Consider the following 11,772-nt stretch of genomic DNA (forward strand, 5'->3'; position numbering starts at 1 on the left):
GCGGAACTACGATGAGGCAGGAGGCGCAATCAGGCGAACCCCTGTAACACTCACAACCCAGCCTGGCACGCATGCGGCTCACGAACTGTAGTCATTCTGTGCCAGGTGCTTTTAAGACTTTTTAGTCTTGTTCTTACTAATCGTATGCCAGACTTGATTTAAAATTTACATTCACTTATTTTATCTTGTTTTCGACTCACATACTGTTTAATCAATGCTTTTTTAAACGTACATTCTTTAATCAGGGAACAAGAAACATCAATATACAGTAATGATTGGAAAACCTAAAACCCAAGCTGGGGAGTCTGCCTGTCATCCTTTCTTCAGCTGGTCGCACGGATGTATTTTCAGCAACAGAAATAATAAATTTAAATAATAAATATTAATAACAAATAATATTGTCAATAATATTGATAAATATTCATAATAAAACCCATGTATTTGGCATTTATTAGATGGCAGTCACTGTGAAAAGTCATTTCTAATAATCTCATTTTCGATTTAAAATTACCCAATAATCGCTTCTCGGCCTTTTGGCTAAGATCAAGTGTAGTATCTGTTCTTATCAGTTTAAAATTACCCAATAATCCCGTGAAATAAATATTATTTACCCCATCTTACAAAGGAAGGAATTAAATATAGAAGGAGGTGAAGTTCTCTGTGCAAGTCCACATCACTGGGAAGGATTTGGGGCTGAATTAAACTCAGGCACCCCCAACTCTAAAGTCACTGCCCCATGTCCTGTTGCCCTCCTGTCTTCAATCCTATTTCTGCAGGGCGCTCTTCCTTATCAGACACCTTTCTAGACACGAATGCATATTCCACAGCTAAAATAAAACTGGCTACTAATTCAGAAAGTCTTCTTGAAATGTGTTCCTTTCAAAAATATTTTTGCTGGGTAAGTGAATAAATTAAAACCTCTTATTTTAACATGCATAGTTTTCTTTATCAGTGCATACTGTGGATCAAAAAGATATGGGGGAAGAGATACCCAAGAGGAATTCTTACTGAAATTATCAAGTGGTCTTGAGCCATTAAAAGCCATTGAAAATTCCTGGCCTTTTTCCTTTTTTTAATAAGTGATACAATGCAGTTAAATAATAGGCTTTGGTTTCAGATAGATATGCATTCTAACACAATCACTGCAATACATAAGCAGCAGGATATTAAACAACTGGACTTTTCTGGCCTTTAGGACCTTCACCTGTAAAATGGGGATGACTCTCCTCTCAATAATTTTGTGAGGTCTAAATAATTATTATTAGTTAAAATCCCTAGTGTGGTGTTCAATATACTTTAGTTTTTTTTCTCTCAATGTAGCCTGACAATTTGATAATCACATAATTGATCTACTTTAAATTAAGAAAACACTTCTGATTCTCATAGTACACTACTGAATAACTTATGACAATAAAATGGATGTTGACTGGAGATACTATCCTATGTAGTACTGTCCTTTAACAGACATTTATTCTCACAGGCTTTAGTTTACTTGCCTCAAATACACAAATTTTAAAAAACCCAGGGGCACCTAGGTGGCTCAGTCACTTAAGCATCCAACTCTTGGGGGCGCCTGGGTGGCTCAGTCATTAAGTGTCTGCCTTCGGCTCAGGTCATGATCCCAGGGTCCTGGGATTGAGCCCCGCATCGGGCTCCCTGCTCCGCGGGAAGCCTGCTTCTCCCTCTCCCACTCCCCCTGCTTGTGTTCCCTCTCTCGCTGTGTCTCTCTCTGTCAAATAAATAAAATCTTAAAAAAAAAAAAAAAAGCATCCGACTCTTGGTTTTGGCAGATCATGATCTCAGGGTCATGAGATTGAGTCCCGTTTAGGGAATCCCTCCTCAGTGGGGAGTCTGCTGGAGATTCTCTCCTTCTGCTCCTTCCCCCACTTGTGAGCACACAAGCGTGCTCGCTCTCTCTCTCTAAAATAAATAAATCTTTAAATAAATAAATTAATTAAAAAACCCAAATATAAAAAACTTGCCTTGACAACAATTTTCTGCCTTCAATTACCGTAATTTCTCAAGAATAGGGGCCTATTCTGGCCTAATTATCTACCTCAATTAATTTCAGCATCACAAAAGTCAAACTGAAAACGACGGCATACTGGGATCTTCCTCTATTCAGAAGTGTTATATGCCCACCTCAGAATGTGAACTTCCTCATAGCCTACACACAAGCAGCTCCATCCATATGACTCTTCTGGCTGTGATCATGGCTGACTGCCCAGGGATGGACACTGGCTCAAGCCCACCTCTGACTCTTCATTACCTTCTAAGGTTTTTCTCACTCCAGACTTTTGAACTAAATGACTGTTTTCTAGCCAATGCGTGGCTGCTTTGGGAACTGAAAGATTGCCATGTAGATTTGGTGGCCTTGTTGGATCCTGAGGTGGATCAATGAGTAGAGAGAATAGAGATTTACAGAAAAGCCAAGAGGAGATATCTATGCAGTAGATCTACGCAGAAAGAGAATAGAGTGGGTCTATTTTCTTGATTGTTTTTGGTTCTCATTAAGCCCAACTTCACATCTTGCCTTTGAGCTCTGTGAGATTTCTCTATATCCTTTTTTACCAAGTCACCATTTTCACTGAGTTCAAACTTAAAACTTCAACTTGATGGTTCGTACCTTAGAGAAGGGAGGCAGTATTCACCAAAGTGAGACAAGGTAGAAAATGAAGGAAACTGAGGACAGTTACCCACTCTTCAACAACAGGGATACTTGTCCCCAGCAAACTCCGGAGCAGTCCAGGCCATTGTGAACAGATAATTAGAGGATGCGGGTCAACTATGCTGTCCATCGTTTTCAACATCAATGAAGAGTTATATGAGGAGGTCCTTGGGAGGCAAATTGAAAACTGGGGGGAAAAACTGACAAAGTCATCAACAGGCTCAGTTTTTGCGCCCATTTTCAGGGTTAAGGGCCGAGTTCTATGAAAGATGGAAGGTATCTAGGAAAAGGCTTTGTAAGATGTTTCTTACTGAATGTTAAATATTAGTAATTTCAGCACAACTGCATTTTACTGCTGTTTACAAATACACCATTTCATCCACTTCATCAGATGAGGAAAATGTGTTGAAGACAAAAAATCTTAAGACTATCAGGCTTTTATTTTTCTATAAACAAGAAGTGAGTTGTTTTCGGTATCATTTGCAAACAGCAAGTGAGAAAATATCAGCTACAGGGCTATTCAAAGTCTCTTATATAAGAATTAATTAATACATTCCACTTAGATCATCTACTAAGCTTTATATGAACACATGGTTAGTCCTCTTTTTTAAAAAATACAATCTTATTTTTTTTTCTTTAAAGATTTTTTATTTATTTGACAGAGAGAGACACAGTGAGAGAGGGAACACAAGCAGGGGGAGTGGGAGAGGGCGAAGCAGGCCTCCCGCCGAGCAGGGAGCCCGATGCGGGGCTCGATCCCAGGACCCTGGGATCATGACCTGAGCTGAAGGCAGACGCTTAACGACTGAGCCACCTAGGCGCCCCTAAAAAATACAATCTTATAACTGCCTATTATTTGCTTACTTATATATTATAACATTGTAGATACAATACAGTATTTCCTTTCTCAGGTTTTCTGTATTTATTGTTTTTTTCCCCACTTAACATGTTTAATATTTAGGTCACTTCATCTCATTTTAGAAATAAGTGGCATGCATATCATAAGGAATGAATAATTAAGTGGCATAAAGGAAAGAAAATATTATATTCATTTAACTAAATAAATGTGGTTTAAGCTCTAGGACATAAATACTTTAAAAACAATTACATAGTTATAAAGATACTTATAAAATATATATAATATATATACATGTTCCAGTATAGGCTCCAAATATTTCCAAATAGTTCTAACCTGAAATGTAAAGTTTTATTATGTATGTTGCAATTTGGATAAATTCTATAATTTCTGAATGAATATGAAAAATAAGATATATTTCTAATTCTATCAAAAAGATTATGACACTTTAATATTTTAGAATAAGGGCTAGTAGGGATATTTTAAAGTTTAGAGAAGTTTGTATTTTAAATAAGAGGGTCAAAGAAAGGATCAGAATATTGGACAATGCAAACATTTCATTTAAATGTTAACATGAATAAACACAAAATAGCCAAGAATATTAAACAAGGTGTATAATCTGAATTCTTTTTGGAAAATGATTTATAAGGTAAACATTGAAAGGTACACATTTTAAAGTACTTTTGCTTAAGTTCTCAAACACTCATTATCTTCAAAGTATTAACCAAATGGATTCTGGACAACACATTTTAAAGTCAATAAATGTGAAAATATCAAGAAGTAAGAAAAAATTAAATTTCTTCTCCATAAATTTATCATATTACTTGCTTTTCTAAACTCACATTATATTTCCTAAACATTACTTTCATTTGCATGAATCATTAGCTTTCGTAAGGAGTGCTTTTATATAAAATCTGTAAACCATAGCATTTCTTCATTATTAGCATGTACAGGCCCATTAAATCTATTATAAATGGAGAGTCTACTGATTAATATTTTAATTGTAGCTTGGGGTTCTTGGTGTGGATCTAGAAAATATTTATGAAAGATTTAAAGTGTTGGTTTAGACATTTCAGAATAAATCCTTGAGGAATTATAACTTTTTAACCATAAAAAACATACATTGAAAATTAATTTAATAAGGCTATTGGTTGCTATGTTGTATACTGAGCAAAGGTGGCAAAGAAATGAATATTAAAATTATATCTATTTTTATTTCACCTATTTTTGTAGGAATTTCAATTCTAATTATTAACTTTAAAAAAATATTCATTTTTATCTAGAGTGCTTTTTTCTTTCTAGGACTTATATTTTTATAAGAGCGTAAAAATTGCACACACTAATTGTCAAAGGTTTATTTTGATTTATGTATCTGTACTTTTGGTAACAAAATAAAACACAGTGAAACACTGTGTTTTCTTAAATAATTCTTTAAAACTACCTTTCAGTAAATATGAAATAAATGAAAATCTCTTTAATTCTGACACTGAATGCTGTTACTTACAAGATTCTTTTCAAAGTTAGCATAATTTTATTCTAATAATGTCTTACTTTATCTGATATTTTAAACATGGCTTAGGAATGTTGAGTATTTACACTTAAAAGAACAAAATGAGTTTTGTGAACTTGTATGATTTAAAATAGATATGTTCAAATTAAAATATTTTCTGGGGTTACCTGGGTGGCTCAGTTGGTTAAGCATCTGCCTTAGGCTCAGGTCATGATCTCCGGGTCCTGGGATTGAGCCCCGTATCTGGCTCTCTGCTCAGCAGGGAGTCTGCGTCTCTCTCTCTCTCTCTCGTAAATAAATAAAAATAAGTCTTTAAAAAATTAAGATATTTTCTGAAAAAGTTTGAGGTCAAATATGAGATAGGAGAGGAAAGATTTATAACTGTAGATAACCTATATTTATTTTTATCTCCGAGACCAATCTTTCAATTCTATGTATATACCTGTTGACGTTACCCACTTCCCCAACAATTAATGCCATTACATTTTGCTTTTATTTAGCATTAACTTCTCTTTGGGTATTTATAGAAGGATTTGATTTGTGGTAGTTTCTCTCTTGCTTCTACACCAAAATAGATCAAGGTACCAAAAGAATGGAAAAATAAAACCGACATCCTCATGCTCTTTTTACATATCAGCCCAGTGACCAAGTCTTCTAAGACCAAAATTTCATTATTTCTTCCACCTTGTCCAGAAATGTACAGGTCAGAGCAACAGAAAGACTGGAAGGGAAAAACAGGCAACATTAAATATGGTGTTTTTATCATGGAAAAATGACAGCTTTAGTCTCTGGAATATAGTCCAAAGCAATAAGATGCAGGGTATGTCTTCTGTTAGCTTACTATTATCTCCTTGGTACCACTGTCACTTCTGTGTAAGGCTAGAGCTACATTTTCTAGAATCCCCTTTTCTGTGTGGTTCTGGGTTAGACTTTGCTGATGACAAAAGCTTTCCAGAGAGACAGAAGATAGAAATGGGAAGTCATTATTTTTTCAAAGGTGTTTGCAGCTAGATATTTGGATAGATAAAAGATTCACAGTGGCCTTCCAACAAATTTTTTATAATGACCCTCTTTGCTTGAGAAGTTGGTGGAGTTTTTAAAGATTCTCAAGTATTGCAGCAGCTCCAAGAAAGCTGAAAAGCATCTGCTTGGTGCTTTAGGCTAACATCTTCAATACCTACCTCTCTGACCTTCAGCCGCTGCTTTCCTGACCTCTACCTCCCCCTCTCCTCACCCTCCCCCGCAGCTCTTCCAAGAGTCCTGAGAGTTCCTAATTCTGCATAGCACTTTATATCTGGATACATCAAATGGCTTCTGTTATGCTAACTGATCCCCGATGATAAAGACACCATCACAGTAAGAACTGGGAAATACTCAGTTTATTAGATAATGTGAATGTCTCCAATATCAGATACATCATCTCAATATGTAAATATCAAATCACATTTCAAAGGCAATTCAGATTACCTGAATTTCTTCTTTGGTTTTCTCTAACAATGACAGGTAAGACCATTCTATATGTTATTAGTTTCTTCAGTCTTTAAAATAATTTTTAAAATTATGTTCAAATAAACTTCAAGTAGTTATCTTCAACTTTTTCTGAATAAAAATTTCATTCTTAAGACAGGCTTGTGATTCACATACTTGATATTAATGGCGTTTTGTCTGTAGTAGGAAGAGGGAAATCAAGTTTCAATGAATATTAGAAAACTGTTTAACCCTTGCTCATTATTTCCACCTCCTTCTCTCTGGCATGATACAGAAAGCTCTTGGTTCTATGTTTGCCACTGGAGACTAAGTACTGCTTTCATAAAACTGATATCTAATCCAGATCATATTTAAATATCAAAACGGGGCGCCTGGGTGGCTCAGTTGTTGAGCGTCTGCCTTTGGCTCAGGTCGTGATCCCAGGGTCCTGGGATCGAGCCCCGCATCGGGCTCCCTGCTTGGCGGGAAGCCTGCTTCTCCCTCTCCCACTCCCCCTGCTTGTGTTCCCTCTCTCGCTGTGTCTCTCTCTGTGTCAAATAAAAAAAAATCTTAATAAATACATACATACATATCAAAACGGTTGTGACTAAATAGAGCTTCGAGACTACATGACTCCATCTTGACCAAAGGTTACATTCAAGAAACAACCATGCTCAATAAAACCCAGTACATTTTTTTTCCTGATACTTTTTAGGAAAAGACTGTTTTCAGTGCATGGCAACGTTTCTCTCCAGTCTCCTTCCTCATCCTTTTCCTTCTCCATGTCTATTCTTCTGTTCAATATAATAATCAATAACCAACTAACCAACTTACACAGTGTCTTTTACATATCAGCCACTTGTGATGACATATTTAGTCCTTTAACAACCCTGTGATTAGGTGTTATCAGCACCACAGTACAGATGAAGAAACTGAGGCTCAGAAGGGTTCAGTACCTTGCTGAAGGTCATAGAGTGAGCAAGTGGCAGGGCCCATGCTAAATGTACCTATTGGAGCTGGGCAACAATTTCGGAAGTCTCTGGAAGCCTTTCATAAACCCACCCCTCTTTAGCACCTCCTCTGCCCAATTTCCCCTTTGTGTCCTTTGTTTCTAGCTAGTAATTCTCGTTCTCTTGTTTTGATTGAAATTCTGGCAACTCAATCACTATCTTCCATTTCTTTTCCCTCCACTACCTCAGGATGCTGGAAGAAGGGCCAGGAAGGTAGGCAGGAAGGGTACAGGGAAGAGTCAGGAAGGGTTCTGTGAATGCTCATAAATGGTAGTTTGTTTCCTAATTAAAAAGAAATGTATTTTTGCCCTCTGTTTTGGAGCCAAAGAAATATAAAAAACAAATGAAGCAATGATACCAATGAGCAACAGAGTAAAGCTCAAGTGAGAATGAAAGTCAAGAATTTAGAAGAGCAGGCTATAGGAAAGCAGGACATGGGGTCCTTGAGCTAATCTCTTTTTTGTTTTCCTTTTCCTTCCCCATGACCCGCTGTTCTTTCCTTCCTCAATATGGCTCTAGATGCCGTCTCAGAAGCACCATTAGCGGGGATGAAGATGATGTGACGAAGGATTCAGGTAGTAAAGAAATAGATTTCAAAAAGGTTATAGAGAAGTCACCTAGTTTAGTATGTCAGAGTGAAGTTGAAAGCTTTTGAGGTCATAGGATTTCTGTGCCATAAAAATCTCCAAATAGGGTGCCTGGGTGGCTCAGTTGGTTGAGCGACTGCCTTCGGCTCAGGTCATGATCCTGGAGTCCCGGGATCGAGTCCCGCATCGGGCTCCCAGCTCGGCGGGGAGTCTGCTTCGTCCTCTGACCCTATCCCCTCTCATGTGCTCTCTCTCTCTCATTGTCTGTCAAATAATAAATAAAATCTTTATAAAAAAATAATAAATAAAGTTTCATTGGGCGCCTGGGTGGCTCAGTTGGTTGGGCGACTGCCTTCGGCTCAGGTCATGATCCTGGAGTCCCTGGATCGAGTCCCGCATCGGGATCCCTGCTCAGTGGAGAGTCTGCTTCTCCCTCTGACCCTCCCCCCCTCATGCTCTATGTCAGTCTCTCTCTCAAATAAATAAATAAATAAAATCTTAAAAAAAAAAAATCTCCAAATAAAATAATACACGTGCACATGGCCTTTGAACCAGGGAATTCACGTTTTTACATTTACTGTTCTCAACAACCGCCGATCCAATCGGTACCCCGCAACTTTTGTTTTCTGGTTTTCAAACCACAGTACAGTTGCGAGCTTGTTTTTGTTTCCAGAACGGAGGCCGGACGCACCCGACTGACCACCAGGCGGCGAGAAACACACGTGCGCATGCGCTGTGCCTCTGCGCCAGACCGACCAGGATCACGCTTCAGAAAGGAAACTCCTCACGGCGTCCAAATTATAGCACTCCAGCGTACTTTGATGTTCACAGCCCTAGGGCTTTCCGAAGCGCTAAGTAGCATCTAATTGCTTTTTAGGTTAGAACTAACACAGATGAGGAAACTTCTGAGAGCTCTGCTCGCCCCCGCATTAGCACCACCCTTGTACATGTAGGAATTAGGACTAAAAAATTCCTTGGCTGTAGATATTTAGAAATTTAAGACTGGAGACAAAATAAAATCTAGTTTAATCTTATGAGCACAGATTTGATCATAGAAACTTTTAAAATAGATGTTTCTAGAGGCGCCTGGGTGGCTCCGTCGTTTAGGCAGCTGCCTTCGGCTCAGGTCATGATCTCAGGGTCCTGGGATCGGGTCCCGCATCGGGATCCCCGCTCGGCGGGGAGTCTGCTTCTCCCTCCCTCCCTGCTTGTGCTCTGTCTCAAATAAATAAAATCTTAAAAAAAAATAAAAGAAAATAGATGTTTCTATAGCACTGGCCTTCTAAGGAAGTGTGGGGCAGTATCAGGAACTCTAAGAAAGCACCTATTTTTCCTTCGTTTTCTTGATTTTTTAAATAAAAATAAATCCTAATTCTAATGATATGAAGAGGGTTTTTTTTACTGCTTTCCCCGAAATGGATTTTATTTGTTTAAAGATTTCATTTATTTATTTGCCAGAGAGAGAGAAAGAGCACATAAGCAGGGGGAGCAGCAGAGGGAGAGGGAGAGGCAGATTCCCACTGAGCAGGGAGCCCGATGCGGGGCTCGACCCAGGACCCTGGGATCATGACCTGAGAGGAAGGCAGACGCTTAACCGACTGAGCCCCCCAGGTGTCCCTGAAATGGCCTTTAATGGGGAGCAAGTAAGAGAAAGAAATACTGTCTGGGAAAAGAATGAGGATAGACAAGGTTTTAGGGGCACACAACCCATCCTCAAATCGATGAAGCCCTGGATTTAAAAGTGGTGGATTTAAAAAAAAAAAAATGGGGAGGGGTGAAGGTAGCCTTTTTATCTAGTATTTGACCAAAATATAAATTAGCGGTATCTTAAGTTCATATTGGGGGAAATTTGTTCTCTTTCAGCTCCAGTGCCATGAAACAGAATATTACACTTGACAGTCATATCTAAACATTAAAATTCCTTAAGTACACATCAAAATTTTGAATATTAAGATAACCCTATCATGACACGAAAATGATACTATTTTTAGTTTCAGAGGCAGACAGTAAATCCTTGCATGTTTCTTTATTTGGAAAAAAAGTAAACATTAACAGATAGGTGTCAATTGCTAAGCAGAATATCTGAGTAGATAGCAGATGTCCATATTTATTTTCTGTTTAAAATTTAAAGTACCTGTACTTTCTTTTCACATTTGACTCCAGAATATCCACTGCGACAAGAGCACATATTGGGAAATACACATCTGCCTCCATAAAGACACTTTTGTTTGCAAATTGCTGCAATACACAAATTTTTACCATTACCATCCTTAGACACAAATGCTTGTGAAATATTCTATTCTGGTGGTCTGAAGCCATTCAGCAACTCAACTATAAAACAGTCGTAAGATTTTATGAATGACCAACTACACTCCCATCCTTGTGTGGCCAGAGCACACACACACATACTCATACACACAAATAAACAAAACAGCCAGAATTCAACACATCAGTTTCACAATTCTTTAAAGATATTATTAAAGCAAACAGAATTTCCATTGGCTACATTTTAAACATTCGGTATAGGTTTTTGTTTTCTTTAGAGAGAAGATTCAAATTAGTAACATAAAATAACATTCATAATTTGCTTTTTGATAATTTAGCAAACATTTAAAAAAAAACAATTCAGTACCAGCCAGTGTACGGAAAAATTGACAATTTAATATACTATCACTGGAAGTTTAATGTGAAACAACTGTATTAGAAACTTCCTAAGAATTTTTAAACAAGCAATTTCTTCCTTAAAAAATCTCTTCTCAGGAAACTTAAAAATACCTATATCTATCTCAATATACCTCAATATTGATCTATTTATCTATCATCTATCTATCTAATCTATCCACCTATATTATCATCTATCCAACTACCCACTTACAGAGAGAAAATGCTTGTTAGAGTAATAACATAAATGACTACAATGTTCAACATAAAGGCAAAAATCAAGTGAATTATATATCTATCTATCTATCTAAATTATGTTATATTTAAAATTATGTTATATATATATTATGGAACTTACTATTTCATTCAAAATTATGTTTTGAAGGACGTGGAAAATGCTTTAAGTAATACTGAGTGAAAATAAGCATAATATAAAATTACATACAATACAGTTATTTTTCATGGGAGAGGTATCTACTTCCATAGCTCATAAGGAAAGCTTGTGAACTCAAGAATAATATTCACTTTGGTATAAGTGCAACATTAAGGGTTGTTGGGTATGGTTGGGCAGGTGTTGTAATGCACAAAGCTCCACAGTAAGGAAGAACTTTTCACATCACAGACATCATAGATTTGAATATTTGTTACAATGACTTTCCAGCAGATGGCAATAAGACATCTTGTTCCAAAAACGTCAATATTTAGAATTTCTGGACAGTTGGAAATAAAGCATTTTGGGGAAGGGGACTTTGAAAACTTCATATAGAAGTGCTGCAAGGTGCACAATTAGAGAGCATATTGTGATGCTGCAGAGTACTTCAACCCACACTCACTGGGGCACCTTCCCACACTAAATGTGCTTTTAACATCTCTTCATTCTCTCTCGTGTCCACATAGACCTCTCTCTAGAATAAGAAGCCCAAACTGAGGGTGATAGCTCTGCAGTTTATCACATCTAACTTCCAATAAGAATTATTGATTTTTGAGCAGATATTTCTTAAGCAGTCAGTAGC

The 11,772-nt window shown here is 37.3% G+C and overlaps 1 pseudogene; it reads left to right on the forward strand.

Annotated features, from left to right (window-relative positions):
* The first annotated feature begins 517 nt into the window (after window positions 1-517).
* On the forward strand, window positions 518-724 carry LOC118021447 (annotated as a pseudogene).
* The last annotated feature ends 11,048 nt before the right edge of the window (window positions 725-11,772 follow it).

The sequence above is a fragment of the Mirounga leonina genome, unplaced genomic scaffold, assembly GCF_011800145.1.
Source record: "Mirounga leonina isolate KUSES-001 unplaced genomic scaffold, KU_Mleo_1.0 Mir_174, whole genome shotgun sequence".
NCBI classification, from domain to species: domain Eukaryota; kingdom Metazoa; phylum Chordata; class Mammalia; order Carnivora; family Phocidae; genus Mirounga; species Mirounga leonina.